We start from the raw sequence: 15,656 nt of genomic DNA on the forward strand, positions 1-15,656 counted from the left end.
AGTAACCCTTTCCCATCGAGAAATTTGTCAACCTGAACCTCCAAGCATGGAAGTTGTTCTTATCAAGCTTCTCAACAACTATCTGGTTTATGCCATCATTTGACATCTTGCCAGACACACAAATTTACCAAAAACAGCACTCAACACCATATTAGTGAATTTGGGAATTTCCCAATTCCCATTTTTGAATACTTAAAAAAGGGGACATGGATAACATGTTTGTAAGTTTCTCAAAACCCTATCATATGACCTATCGTTGGAAAGCGCTTGAAAAATGGAATCTAAAGAGCTATAAAGCGCTCATTTTGGATTAGTGGTGTTCAAGTTATGGTTAATCCAAACTTTTGACCACGTGTCCCAAACTTGTGAGAAATTCCCATATTCCCCAATATGGTGTTACTCTGGTTTGTCCTGCACAAACTGCTGTATTTTCTGCAGCGATACTCTACTACACTCAAATGTCACAACCATTGACCTCAATGTGCATACATACACCCAATGGCAACTGTTTGACCTCCTTGCAGCACACACAATGTCTGCACAACCAATCTGTCTTCCTGCAGTTATTAAACAGAGTTCTGCATAGAATTGATGACTTACCTACAGTGCTCGAAATTGCCTGCTTTCCAAAAAACGGAGGTCCTAACGCGCCCGAAACGCGTTTTCAGCCCAAAAATTTAGTCCGATAGAACAAAATAGTTGCCCTATAGCTTTACTCCCGTGAAGAAAGCTCCTCAATTAGAGATTGTTTACCGGTGCCTCCCGTAGAGCTCCCGACAAGGGTGTAGTCGTCGCCAACACAAATAGGGAAGAGTAGATGAAGCTCTTACCCTGGTACCACTTCATGTGCTTCTCTTGCTTGCAGCTCAACCCATAGCATGAACCAGGCGCTCTGATACCATGAAAAGATGTAGGGGAGAAGAGAGCTTGAGCTTTTGTAAGCACACACACACTCACAAAACCCTAAAAGAGAACACACAAAGTGAGGCTGAAAATCTTCTTCTTCTTCTTCTTCACACAACACTCAACACACCATATACAAAGATAAGAGTACACACAATGAAAAGGTACTCAACCAAATACATACTAGGGTTCTTTATAGTGTGAACCCAACTAAATGAGCTGGTGCGATAACTATGCCAGTCTCTAGAATGGCTATCACACAGCCTGTCATCCCACTGGCCGCATATCACCCATGATCTCACCAACCATGCCAGTGGTGTACGTGTGGGGCCTATCCCCCAGGCGGGTCATCAGTGTCCACCGCCTTCCACTGCCTCACTAGATGAGCTTGATATCTCAACATATTATACATGGGGTTAGTACCTGGCGATAAGGAGATTTGGATATACACATGCAAGCCCCCTGTCGCTTGGTACTAGCACCAAAAAAAAGAGGGGTCAGTACCAAAGCGGTAGAGGGCTCACGCGGAATTCACGAGCCCATCACCACTTGGTACTGACCCCTAAATTTAAAGAGACTTAAAGGGGTCAATAAGTTTTTTTTTGAGATGAAGCAAATAAAAAACATACAAGCGACAGATTTTGTATTTTAGTTATATTTTGTAAGCTGAAATAGTATGTCTTCCAGGCCTGAAAATTGATGGCCTGCCCTAACCTTTAACGTGAAAGCCTATAAACTTACTTGGCCTTCATATTTATAGAAAAAATATGAAGGTTTTTGCTTTAGTGGAGGGGGGCTCAAACTAGCTCGCCCCCCCACCTCATCGTGTGTGTGTGTGTGTTTGTTCCTTTTGAGTGTTTTTGAGAGAGAGAGAGAGAGAGATATGGGCATACCTGCATAAAAAATTGAAAGCTTTAGTTTTCCAAGACGAATGGGCGATGGCGTTGGCAATGAAGAGGGACAGCAACGTAGGTAACTCAACGCGATGCAGAGGGTGTCTCAACTTATCACAGAGCCAGTTAGCTTTGCGGATTTCCTATTGGACTTAAACCTAGAAGGATTTTAGCTTGCAAAGAAAATTTATGAAATAGTGTAAATTTCTAAAAATGTATGTCCCAAATTGCTTGATTTTCTGGTTTGAGAAGAGTCCAATGGGAATTTGGGTACGTTTCTCAAAAATATTTTCCCCGAACATTGCTCCCAAGGGAGATTTGGGATGTTATCGACTCGTACCACACAAGGAGATTTGGGAAGTTATCGACTCATACCACGGGTGCGGACATTTAAAAGGTCGAATGCATTAATGACACGTCAATATGGTATGTACTATGTGGTCACTCCTCTCCTTTCTTGCATGTGTTTATTTTTTTCACCTCTGAGTCTCTGATAAAATAGCAAGAGCCAAACGCCATCGCTGCTACATCCATCATCCTCCGAGTCTCCGACTACATCAGTCACCTCAATGCCCCCCAAACTGAGCCAAACGCCATCGACCTCTACATCCATTACAGATATTTCACAGTTCTTTCAGACCCTCTATTAACATTTTGCTGTCTGTTTTGTGAATGTTGATAATAGTGTTAAGGAATATCGCATATCGTTGTGCATATCGCTTGGTACTTGACTTGTGGGTTTTGGTCTATGCATATCGCTTGGTACCGACTCCACTATGATAACGTTGGTCATGGGTTCATTACCAAGCAATTCTAAGCTCTCTAGACTCCTGTTTGTTTCATATCGCTTGGTAGCGACCCCATTGTCATAATGTTTTTCATGGGATTGGTACCAAGTAATTCAAAGGCCTATGGAATCTTGTCTACTTCATATCGCTTGGTACCAACCCCACTATGATAACGTTGGTCACGGGGTCAGTAACAAGCGATTCTAAGACCTCTGGACTCTTGTTTGTTTCATATCGCTTGGTTTTGACTCCATTTTCATAATGTTTTTCATGGGGTTAGTACCAAGGGATTCAAAGCCCTCTGGAGTCCTATTTGTTTTATATCGCTTGGTGGTGACCCCATTGTTATAATGTTTTTCATGGGGTCAATAGTACCAAAAGCGATTCAAAAGGCCTCTAGAATCCTATCTGCTTTATATTACTTGGTACCGACCCCACTATGATAACGTTGGTCATGGGATCAGTAGCAAGTGATTCTAAGCTCTCTGGACTCTTGTTTGTTTCATATCTCTTGGTTCTAACCCCATTGTCATAATGTTTTTTATGGGGTCAGTATACCAAGCAATTCGAAGCCCTCTGGAGTCCTGTTTGTTTTAACTCGCTTGGTGGCGACCCCATTTCCATAATGTTTTTCATGGGGTCAGTACGAAGCGATTCAAAGGCCTCCAGAATCCTCTCTGCTTTATATCTCTTGGTACCGACCCCACTGTGATAAAGTTGGTTATGGGGTCAGTAAGAAGCGATTTTAAGCCCTCTGGACTCTTGTTTGTTTCATATCGCTTGGTTCCGACCCCATTGTCTCATAATGTTTTTCGTGGGGTCAGTACCAAGCGATTCAAAGCCCTATGGAGTCCGATTTGTTTTATATCGTTTGGTTCTGACCCCATTGTCTCATAATGTTTTTCGTGGGGTCAGTACACCAAGCGATTCAAAGCCCTATGGAGTCCAATTTGTTTTATATCGTTTGGTGGCGACCCTATTGTCATAATGTTTTTCATGGGGTCAGTACACCAAGCGATTCAAAGGCCTCCGGAATCCTGTCTGCTTTATATCGCTTGGTACCAACCCCACTGTGATAACGTTGGTCATGGGGTCAATACCAAGCGATACAATGTACTTTGGAATCCTATTTGTGTTATATCGCTTGGTATTGACTTTTTTAAATGCGTTTCTCATCACGCTTTGTTTATTTGTTTAGATGGCTCGTACCAAGGCAACTGCTCAGAGGCTTGAAAGACCTACCGAGTCATTGCAAGCGCAAGGTAGAACAAGCAGGTATCAAGCTCACAGGGTAGTTTTACAGGAAACACTATATTCGTGAGTTTGGGAATTTCCCAACTCCCATTTTTTGAATACTAAAAAGGTGGGACCTGGATAACATGCCTATAAGTTTTTCAAAACCATATCATGTGACCTATTGTTGGAAAGCGCTTGGAAAATGGAATCTAGTGAGCTATAGAGCGCTCAATTTGGAGTAACGGTGTTCAAGTTATGATTAATCCAAAGATTTGACCACGTGTCTCAAACTTATGGAAAATTCCCATATTCCCCAATATGGTGTTAGGAGCTTTGTCGCATTGAGCGACACATGCAGCCTGCGATATCTAGGCTCCCTTTCCAAAGGATTGTGCATGAGATTTGTGAGCAATGGAGTATTGGCATGCGGTGGCAAGCATCTGTATTATTATGTTTTCAAGAAATCACTGAGGAGGACTGGATCATTGAGTTTTTTGAAGATGCTTACTTTCTCGCCGCTTATGCCCATAGGCTGACAATAATGCCGAGGGATTTTGATACCCTTCGTCAATTGCGGTACAAATACGACTAGATGCTTGTTCATGTTTCTATAAGCGATCCTTGAATAATGCGGCATATCATTCGCAGAGTAGGTTAAGACTAGAACACCCCAATGATGATGCCCCTCAAGCAAAACCTCACACACAACTAGAACTGGAGGCACAACCACAACCGGAGGCTACTGCAGAGCACAACCACAAACCTTCGCTGAAGTTGAATTTGTTGCAGAAGAAGAAGATGCAAACATGATAGAGAGGGAATTAAGTCTAATTGAAGCAAAGAATATCAAAGAATTGAGAGTTTTGGAGGCTGCTACGTCGGTTAGAGCGGCATTTTCACTTCGGGGCCAAAGACTTGTCAGGCGTCTGGATGGATATGATTTACATGTTTTGATGAATGACACAATGGAAATCACAGATAACATTGTCAATATTTTAATATGATATATATAGTATATATAATGTATGATGTATATAGTATGAAGCATGACTAAGCTATAAGTGTACCAGTGGACTAATTCTTTGTTCTTTTCATTGTTGCCTTTAGGTATTGTATATTACTACTACTAAGAAGAGGTCCAAAACTATACATATACTCATTTTCGCGGCATTACAAAATGATAGTTCATCATTTTTGAGCCTTATGTCTTGGTTTGAACTAGTGAACCCCGATTTGGAAAGACTTATTTTCATGGCTTACCATGAAGAGTGAGTCTCATGTTAAGTTTTAAATTGACATCAAATATTTCTCTATATGTGTTTTCTTTGATAACACCTATGTCCTCTTTGTTTTTTTCAAGCCGACACTAGAGTTTACTTTTGTACGACATCGAGCAAAACACATGTTATTTTGCAAACTCTGTTCAACAATATCATGGCTGCGTTAGAGAGTAAGTCTCTATTGACATTTCCCTCTTCCACAAGCATGTAGATTTATTTAAGCAGGATAAGCCGGTGCTTGTTTTTTTGACCTCTCAGTTTTGCTCAAAAATTTGTATATGCATTGGAACATCTCTTAATGGAGCCGAACCTTGTACAAAACATGACATATCATAGGATAAGGGTGCCAATCCAACAGCCCAGAGATGTTAGTTGTGGATGGAGGACAACCCTAAACGTCTACCTTTTAATAAAGAAAATTTTTAATATTCCTGATGATGTAAGTGATGTTTGTAGCGTAGACGTGCATAATCCAACGTAACTATAATGTCCCTAACAAAGCTTTTCTCTATGTACAGAAAATAATTATGAACAAATATGCTCCCTTGCACGTAAAACAGTTCAGGGACCAAAGCTGTACAAATAATTATTTGATCGTGTAGAAGAAGAGATCAGGAGGGCAGACGAATTTCCAAGGGAAGTTGCAGAGAGAGTATGTCAGCGAGATGAGGAGCGGCAAAGACAATTCGAAGTACATATGGCTACCCTCAATGATTATGATAGGCTACAAGCGGAGGTGGATGAATGGGTGGAACCCAGGAGGCAGGTCGAGATGCAGGTGGAGAGGGGAAGAGAAGAAAGACTATGGGAAGAAATGGAAAGACTACAAGAGAGGAGCAAAATCGAAGGCCGCCTCAGTCCCAAGCACAATTGAGTTCTCAATCACGACGTCGCTTCTGTGTCCCAGAGTCTTCTGATCGACATCAGCATCATTAGATTTTTATTTACATTTGTAACATTAACATTAATTTTGTAAGAGATCTGACATTGTTTTGTAAGAAAAAAATCTTTCATATATTAAATTACTTTTGGAGTTACAATGTTTTGATTGTTGTGATCATTCAACGACTAATCAAGTGAATAGTATGAGAGACAGATTCTTTATAGAAAGTCATTTTCTCTTTTCGCCTTGGCACCTGTAAAAAAAGGGTTTTGTTAGTGGTATCTTACATAATGTTTTACACAGCATACTAAATGGTGAATGTAAATATAAATGGCTTACCTTTTTAGTATCCATTGTAAATGTATAATCTTTTGGTAATTGTTCAATATCCTCGTATGTAAAGTCTTCTCTAATTTGAGAAAGAGATGTTTTAGATAGTGTGTTCAACATTGTAAGCAATTGCCCTTCCAAATATATCTCCAGTACTAGAGGCGTATTCTTGGGAATCTGACTCCAAATCTTGATCTAATGGAACAAGGTTGCCATCAACATAATGATATCTAGTGTAGTTAAAAGTTGCAATGAAGTTTTGAGAGCCAATAATATACTTGCAAACTATTGACTTCTTCTCCAAAACAGAAATGATGCTTTCTATCTTTCTCCTGTCCCAAACATTGTCCAAAAAGTCTAGTGCCTTACTTGACTTGCAAATAAACATTGTTGAATTATTTCTTATTTCTTCATCAAAGAAAAAGTCAACAAACACTTCGATAGGCATAAAAATAGTAAGCTTGACATTCTTTGTTGCAAACAGATGCCTTAAGAGATTTTTGTATGTCGTGATACAACTTGATCCTATAACTTTCACTCATTTGTGAAGTTGGTAATGGCCAATCTTTGCTTCCAAATAATGGGAGGGGTAATGGAGTCAAACGAGCCCATCCAGAAGACGTGTTTGGTTCAAAGTACTGCATATCATAGAAAAATATACCGTGGTCTATAAGATCTCTATGAGTTCTTCCTTTGTAAATTTGTTTTCCTACATATGCATGGAAAGCATCAAAAATCCCACTTATAATCTCTGCTGGTTACCAGTCTATCTTATTGGATGGATAAATGTTTGCATAAAACCAAAAGATTAGACATTTTTAAAACAACAATTAGACACTTTTAAAACAATAAGGGGACATGATTGAATGGATAAACAACTGCATAATAACAACAATTAAACACTTTTAAAACAAAAGAAGCTTTGACTGAGATACTACTCATAGTCTGGGACGATATCAGAAGACCATGAGGAAATTTTTTCACCCTCAAGTCTACATGCTAGAAAACATGTTATATTAGTACCTTTGTCACACGCTTGCTAGATTCACATACCTTGAACTCTTTAACTTGTCCCTTGAATGGCTACAAAAATTCATTAGCATTTCTCCTCTTCCTCTTCCTTCTCTGTAAAAGTACTCAGCTACCGATTGTAATTATAGATGATATCCATGTCCCATCGTCCGTATTATAACTATTGAATACAATAATAGCTGAAATGCTAGTATGAGGCTTTCTACAGGTTGCCATTTTATGTAGCAAAAGACACACCGAAGAAGAAGATGAGAGCTTAATTTGGAGGAGACTTAGAAAAAGAAAGAATGACTATGTTGGAGACGAAGAAGATTAGAGCTAGTTTTGGGGGAAAAACTTAGAGATTCTCTATCATTAACTACCACTATCTTTTAGTTTACATGCAAATACTCAGTAGTATTATTTTAAGTTGAGTAAATGTTATTTTAAGATGCATTTTGAGAATAATTTTATTCTTTTTACTTGAATCCTTGCTTTAAAATGCCGAATTTTTGCATTACGAAAGCCTCTTCCTCATTGGTTGAGCGCCACTCTCTCTCTAAAACTAAAAGGCCCAAAAATGAGCCCACATTTTTCCTAATGAGTGGGAAGAATGTTTACTTTGGATGTAGGCATGCTTGAGATGAAATCTGCTATGTTTACACAAGGTGAAGAATGAGTGGGAAGAATGTTTACTTTGGATGTAAGCATGCTTGAGGTGAAATCTGCTATGTTTACACAAGGTGCAGGTGTTGTGTGGCCGATATAGATATCTGGCACAAACGTTGATAGGATTTTTTTCATTCAAAGTAGAGGGCATCAGTGTGTGGTCAACATGCTTGACTTGGACGAAAATAAGGCATGGCATGGCATGTAAGGGTTATGGGCTTGTGTGCTGCAAGGATGGAGCCACTTCTGTTGTGGATGAGCATCAAGGTGTGCTTGACTTGGATGGAAATAAGGCATGGCATGTAAGGGTTATGGGCTTGTGTGCTGCAAGGATGGAGCCACTTCTGTTGTGGACGAGCATCAAGGTGTGCATCTCCTATGGGCAAGCCAAAGCATGGAACTAATGGCCAGTGTGAACACCTCTTATGGGGAACCAAAGAATTAAAGGTTTGTTATCAAAAGCTAAGGCCTATTACACGAAGTAAGTGACTGGACGCTTTGCATGGTAGGCGGCTACCCAAAGCTAGCCAGTAAACGAAAAGAAAGGGCACGTGTTGTAAGAGGTTTTTTCTTGAAACTGAAGTGGTAGGCTGCAGGCCAAGGAGCGCAAAAAAGACTATGAAGGGGGATTGTCATTTTTTTCTTTAAGGCTGACAATCTGGGTTTTTTTTGGGAAAGCTAGGTGGCCGTGGGGTGGTTGGTGTGCAAGCTAGAAATAGAAGACAAAGGGATGCCCTTTGGTGAGGTGGTGGTCTGCAGAGTTGGCTGGGAGATGCCTTTTTGGATGCTAGAACTGTGGGGCATTGGAGACCTCTGTTTTGCTATTGTTGCTTGAGATGGTGGGGCATTGGAGACCTCTGTTTTGCTATTGTTGCTTGAGATGGTGGGGCGTTGGAGACCTCTGTTTTGCTATTGTTGCTTGAGATGGTGGGGCGTTGGAGACCTCTGTTTTGCTATTGTTGCTTGAGATGGTGGGGCGTTGGAGACCTCTGTTTTGCTATTGTTGTTTGAGATGGTGGGCATGTCAATTTGAAAAGCAAACAAAGAATGTATTTTCACATGCCAGGAACATGAGAGCCCTTGATGTGGTGCACTCAAATGTATAGGGGCCGACAAAGGCGGCATCAATGGGAGAATGTCATTACTATATTTCTTTCTTTGATGACCATCCAAGGAATATATATTTCATGAAAGAGAAAAGTGAAGTGTTTACTCACTTTTAGAATTCTAGAATATTGGGTGAAAAGCAAACATATTTGGAGGCTACGTTCCTAAGGTCGGATGAAGGGGCACAATACTTCTCCAATGAGTTCAGTGAGTACTTGTTGAGAATAGGCAAAATGGTGTTGCTGAGAGGAAGTATAACGTATTGGGGTGCAAGTCCAACTAAGTAGTTGGCAAGGGACATTTTGCAAACAGAGGCTAATTTTTCACATGAGTTAAATGAGAGAGGGAACGTATTAGGGTGCAAGTCCAACTGAAATGTTGGTAAGGGAAAATTTTCAAATAGAGGCTAATTTTACACATGAGTTAAATGAGAGAGACATGGAACTTGGTCTTTGTGTGGTTGACGCTTCAAATATAAAGGACAACAAGCTAGGGACCTCATATGAAAAAGCCACCATGGAAGATAATGGATTGAAGTTAAAAAAAAAGGCACACAATGAAGCTAAAGTGGCACGTGATAGATCGTTAGTGCCTGACTTCATGTTTGTGAGCTTGGAACACCACAAAGAGATCCAAGAAGGTGTCTTGAGGTGACTACAAAGCTTTAAGACCATCCACATCGTAATACGGCACAGATCGTCAATTTGACAAAGGAACCAAAAAGAATCTGGAGTATCTAACCAAATGACATGATTGGGAAGGCAAATCTTTTGAAGACATGTTCAAATAGAAAACTCAAGGGAATGTGGATATTTTAAATGTATGAGCATATGGAAATTGAACAAGAATCAACATGATGCAAAGACGACAATGTAGGTGCCAAGGAAAAGCAGTGTGGGAAGTCAGATTTTCTTGTAGGTAAGAGGCCGAGATGAAGAGGCTATAAAGCTACAAGGATGCAAAAGAATACGGTTGAAAGTAACATGACACAAGTACGAAGGACCCATGGAGGTGAAGGCTTATGGTTGCAAGATGGAAAGTAGCCAAGAGGCAAGTCTCGATGGTGTGTAATTTATGTACCATACTATTTTTTTCTAGAAAAGAGATCCTTCCATTAATTACCAAGAAAAAAAACCATACAGGCTAAGTACAAACTCAGCTCCTACGAGACGAGGAAGCGATAATCAAAGTGATGAGAAAAAGGGGGGGTGTTGTCCTCCTTTGGTTGGCCGCTCTAGGAGGAGGGGGTTACCTTATACAATTTGTCTAGGGGGGTGATCTGAGTATCGATGAGAAAGGGGCCGTGATGCCAAGTCTACAAGAAGGCCTCGCGGTGCTTCCACATGCAATTAGGCCACCCTATAGCTTCCCTTGATGTCCGTGGGAGGGTGCGAATAATATCAAGTCATATGCTTTGGATGGATTGCGAGTGTCCATGGAGGATGTGAAAGATATCAAGCCATATGTTTTAGATGGAATTTGTTAGTGGGGTTGGGGTGCCCTTGATGGCCTCGCTACTATACAACGAGCTTGCCAAATATACCACGTAGCAATAGTGCTGCAAATCTCCCATCTCTAATAGGAGCCTGGAGTCCAGTGAACACAAGAGGGAGCCCTCCATAAGACCTTGTTTACAAGCTTATATTTACATAAATTACAAGCCATTCCTTAATCTATGGCTAGTGATTTAGAGGCAGAAAAGGGAGAAGTAGATGAAGACAGAGTTGAAAAGCAACAAAGGAGAGGAACAATGAAACCCAACTTCTCAAACAAATAAAAAATGATGATATTGAAATGAATGATAATAAAAATGATAAAATTCTTACATTGTTTTGATAGTTAGTATATCTCAGAGAACTGGAACCTCAAGAGGCGTATGAAATCTTGATAAAAGGTGGTGTGTACACACAAAAGATTAAGAAAAGACATGCAAGAGGAAGGACTCAAACATGAAGATCTCAATAAATAAATGAAATATTAAACACACACAAAATACAAAAGCTTAACATAACTAAATCAATGAATAAACTTAACAAGAGGAAGGACTCAAACATGAAGATCTCAATAAATAAATGAAATATTAAACACACAAAATACAAAAGCGTAACAGAACTAAATCAATGAATAAGCTTACATATATATATAGTAATAATAATAATCACTTTCTTTTATAGGAGGGGGAAAGTGTGAATATACACAATCCTCAAAGGGTGCGGTCCTAACACCTCTTCATTCTACGGGCCCTATGTTGTAATCCATCATCAAACAGAACAACCATCAATGGTATTTTCATGTAATATCTTGTCTCTGCCCTTACTCCATATTTGTATTTAAGCACGTTCATGAGATTATATCAAGCACATCTACTTTAATGTAATCACAGCCCCTAGTATTAGCTGGCAAATAAAACTAACTTTGCGGCACTGGCCATCTATCCTGCGCCTGTCTCTTGATAGTGTACACATGAGGTACTTGCCTTGGTTAAGAACTTTGCCTCCATGCCTATACAAAGTTTGTGTTGGAGAAAGAGGGCGGGGGGGGGGGCTTTATAATATATCGGTGCTTTTTCTCCCCTGTTTTCTGTTTAAATAGGAGTGCAATCAACGAAGCATACCTTGACATCATCTTTCTCATGAGAACTTCTTTCATAGCTCAGCTTTTTTATTGTCTCCCATACCAACGATGACATCCCTCTTAATGTCATCTCACAATTGTCTTGCATCCAAAATAGTGCTAAAAAAGGGCATTCTAGTGTATTTGTATCCGCCATAATTAAGAAAAACCGACTGAGATATTAAGTAGTCCTTATTTTAAGAAATGAGTTTTCATATACTTTAGTTATAAAACCAGCATATAGGAGAGACGTCGGAAATAAAATTCAAATAGATTTAAGAGTTGTTCTTATTTTGATTAGAATATGCTCACACATGGAGTACACAAGAAGAGCAACAGATGGACTCACCTCCCAACCAAAGACTCACTTCCCAATAGCCATAAACTTGCTACTCCAAACCACCCCTGAGTTGTGAGTGCTAAAACGAATAGAATAATTGTGTAGCTCTTTTCAATAGCCAACTACTCATGTGTGTCACTCCGTTGGCCCATGGATCATATACCTCCTTGCATATGCCATGGATGTAACATCCTGAACATGTTTTAGATATGTCTATTCTAGTATATGGAGGAATTTGTGTTTGCGAGTTTCCAAGAATATCCCGCGAGCTTTCAAATTTATTGTTTTTTTCAAGACATTGTCACTAAGTTATGGTGGAGTTTATAATCGATTATTCTCTCTCCTCCCCCCCCCCTCTCTCTCTCTCTCTCTCCCAAATCACACACCATAGTGCATGTTGGCTTGCAACAATAAGTTGCAATAAAGCTTAGAGAGAAGAGAGAAAACCTCCTTGCACCCAAGCCCAAAGAGAGTGAGAAAGGGAGAGAGATTAGGTATGAGAGACGAGAGAGATTAGGTTTCAGATAGCAGAGAGAAGGCAAACAAGAAAAGAGAGAGAACAAGAAACTCTCCAAATTAGTCAGTAAAAAAGCTAGAAATCTAAGCTCGCCATTTCTTGTCAAATGCTCGCGAAGAACGCAAAAAAATCACGCCCAAGTATTATGCTTAAACAAACTTGTTCTCAAGAGGGGTCATATAGTGACTTGAGTCACTAGAAATATCAATTTCACCTCTTGCATAGTCAAGTGTGCAAAAAATCACACCCAAGTATTTGTGTGGTTTATTATGCTTAAACAAACTTGTTCTCACGAGCAGTCCTAGTGACTTGAGTCACTAGAAATATCAATTTCACCTCTTGCATAGTCAAGTGTACAATTACACTAAAAGGTTATATCCATGTATGTGGAAATAAGATCAACCAAAAGCATTAGTTTTACCATGACATTGTGAATAAAGACATATGTGGGCAAGAGGCATAAACAAGTTAGCCTGCAATCACTAGGATCCCCACAAAAGACATGGGTTTCCACTTTGGGCACACACATGGGTCCCAGAATAAACAATTAACTTTTTGTTTCTTGACAAAAGAGATTTCTATTAAGTAAAATAGAATCGTACAAAGGGAGATATAAAGCCAAAAGTAAATCCACCCAATGGAACCATGGTACTTTCCTCTCTTCCACTCCTACCAAGCTTTTATGGTAGCATGAACAAGTTTAAGATTTCATTTTAGCAAGTTAGCAAGCATCCCAAAGCCCAAAAAACTAGGGATATTAAAGGAGTTTAATGTAGAAATTTCAACCCACCCTTTTTTCTTCTCCCTCTAAAAACACACACGACCCCTCTTTCTCTCTCCCAAAAAAAAACACCCCATCATAGTTGCTTTTTGACTCGCATCATGCCCGTTTTTAAATAATTTGGCCATAAAATATACTTGCAAAATTTTATAATGCCCGTCAAAAATTACATTATAATAAAAAGCCTTGCTATATTTGACCAAACCCATCACATTTGAAGGGCGAGGGTGTCGGTCAAAAATCAAGCCTGACCCCATCGGGTATTGTCCTTAGATAAGTCAGCCTATTTCTAGCATGCGTTGATAATCAGAACATGGCGTGTCACATAGATAACATAAATTGCGTAAAAATAACGTTCAGATTTTTTTAAAACATCTTTGACATGACCGTAGAGAACAAGAAAACAGTTTTACAAATCATATTACAAAATTTGTTTCCATTACCATATTACAAATCAAATTTTAATTATCCATTACCATATTACAGGTGAGAGGCATAAATCTTTATTTGCAGAGGTGAAAACATATTTTTTTTTAAAAAAGCAAAGCAGCTACTGCAGCTACATGCTGCTAATGATTAGGCACAGCAGCAACAAAGGATGTCGAGGCAACACTCGCAAGTCTCGTAGCAGCAACAGCAGCAGCAAAGGGCAAAGACGCTGCAAGCCAAATCAAGAGAGTTAGGTGAGGTCGATTCACATTATACGCATATGTGTGTTGGGCGTGTGAGAGAGATCAGTGCGTGCGTGTGTGGTGGGGGGAGAGGGTGGATGAGAGAGAGAGAACGAGCGTGTGTGTGTCAGTGTGTGTGAGAGAGAGAGAGAGAGAGAGAGAGTGCAGCAAGGATAGAGTCTACTCGCTTCGCTTGGATGTGTGGGAGACTGCGTGTACTGTGTGAGGTATAGATGTGTGCGAGCTTCGATTGGGTGTGTGTGAGCTAGAGAGTGTTTGCGCGCAGAGAGAGAGAGTGTGTGCGCGCGGACAGAGAGAAACTGCGTGTGCGTGAGCTAGAGAGTGTGCGCGCGTTTGTGTGTGTGTGTGAGAGAGAGAGAGTGTTGTGTGTGTGTGTGGGGGGGGGGGGGGGGAGAGAGAGAGAGAGAGAGAGAGAGAGAGTGTGTTGTGTGTGTGTGTGGAGGGAGAGAGAGAGGGAGCACACCAAGCATAGAGGCATCCTTTCTCCTCGTTTCGCCTGGAGACATGATCCATGTAAGACATACTCTGGTCACCCGGGGCATCCATAGCTCAACGTACCGAGAACCCTCTCAGGAAACAGGTGACCACTTCAAGATCTGAAAGCTTCGAAAAATTAAAAGGACATGTTCAATTTACACTCGAATCTCAACACGAAGATGAAGTTGCGTGCATGATGCCATGGTTCTTCCTACCATGCCTTTTAGGTGGATTGGATGGCTGCAATTGAGCTGTCACGTTTTGTCTCTGCTTTTTCCCAAAAAGACGTATGTGTGATACTGCAATACGAAGTTGCAACAGTGGTAACACATAGGCTATACACATAAAAAAGAAGAGGTGTTTACACTTTAGAGATCATGTTCATAGTTGCTTTTTGACGGGTCATAATGCTCAAGCATTATGTATGGCTGTAAAATATTTGCAAAATTTTAAAATGCCCCTCAAAAATTATACTAAAATACAAAAAAAACTTGTACTAAACAACCACTCAATTTTGAAGGGTAAGGGTCCTTGTCAAAAATCAAGCTTGTGTTCTACCAACGTGTTTCTTTACCATGCCGTGTCCTCTTTTCTGCCTTCAATGCCATTTGGTGTCTTGTCTACACACGTAACAATAACTATTAGGTTATATAGTCCTTGTCTAGGACTTTCCAAACCAGACTCTAGAGAGAAGCTGATCTGTAAGTCTTGTGATGAGTAGTGATTCACAGACTTGATAATTTATGAGTGTCATGCATGTTTTTGGGTATTTTGGACGTAAAAAATCTATAAAAATAATTTTTAGCCTCGTCAAAAATTACATGTGAATGGTGAAAAGGGTGTCCGTTTTCACAAGTTGTCAAAAATTACAACGTATCTAGTGGCTATGGAGGAGATGATGGAGGGTGCTAATTTGGTGGTTAGAATGGGGGGATGGTTGGTCTTGTCCTATGCATCCCCCATGCGATCATGCACATGGTACCAACAACATGAAAAAGTAGAATTCGAGAAATTAACTTTATGGAGCCTTACATTGGCATCTAGTACAAGCAACAAGTAGCTAGGCTCCTGAGCACTTTCCACCCCATGGTAACTACCACTAAGATGATGATGAAGGGCACCTAGCATCCACCACT

General features: G+C 40.1%; 1 long non-coding RNA gene across 2 annotated transcripts; it reads right to left on the reverse strand.

Moving 5' to 3' along the window:
- Positions 1–13,798: 13,798 nt before the first annotated feature.
- LOC147631947 (uncharacterized) lies at positions 13,799–14,869 on the reverse strand. Of its 2 annotated transcripts, XR_015267267.1 has the most exons (3): positions 14,736–14,869; positions 14,507–14,646; positions 13,799–14,009 (listed from the first exon to the last, which is right to left on the reverse strand). It is a non-coding gene; the product is annotated as an uncharacterized LOC147631947 (long non-coding RNA). The 2 variants fall into 2 exon arrangements; XR_015267266.1 differs by lacking the exon at positions 14,736–14,869 and having other exon boundaries at positions 14,507–14,729.
- Between the last annotated feature and the right edge of the window lie 787 nt (positions 14,870–15,656).

Source organism: Cibotium barometz, chromosome 14 (genome assembly GCF_041138505.1).
Source record: "Cibotium barometz isolate CiBa-2024 chromosome 14, ASM4113850v1, whole genome shotgun sequence".
NCBI lineage: Eukaryota > Viridiplantae > Streptophyta > Polypodiopsida > Cyatheales > Cibotiaceae > Cibotium > Cibotium barometz.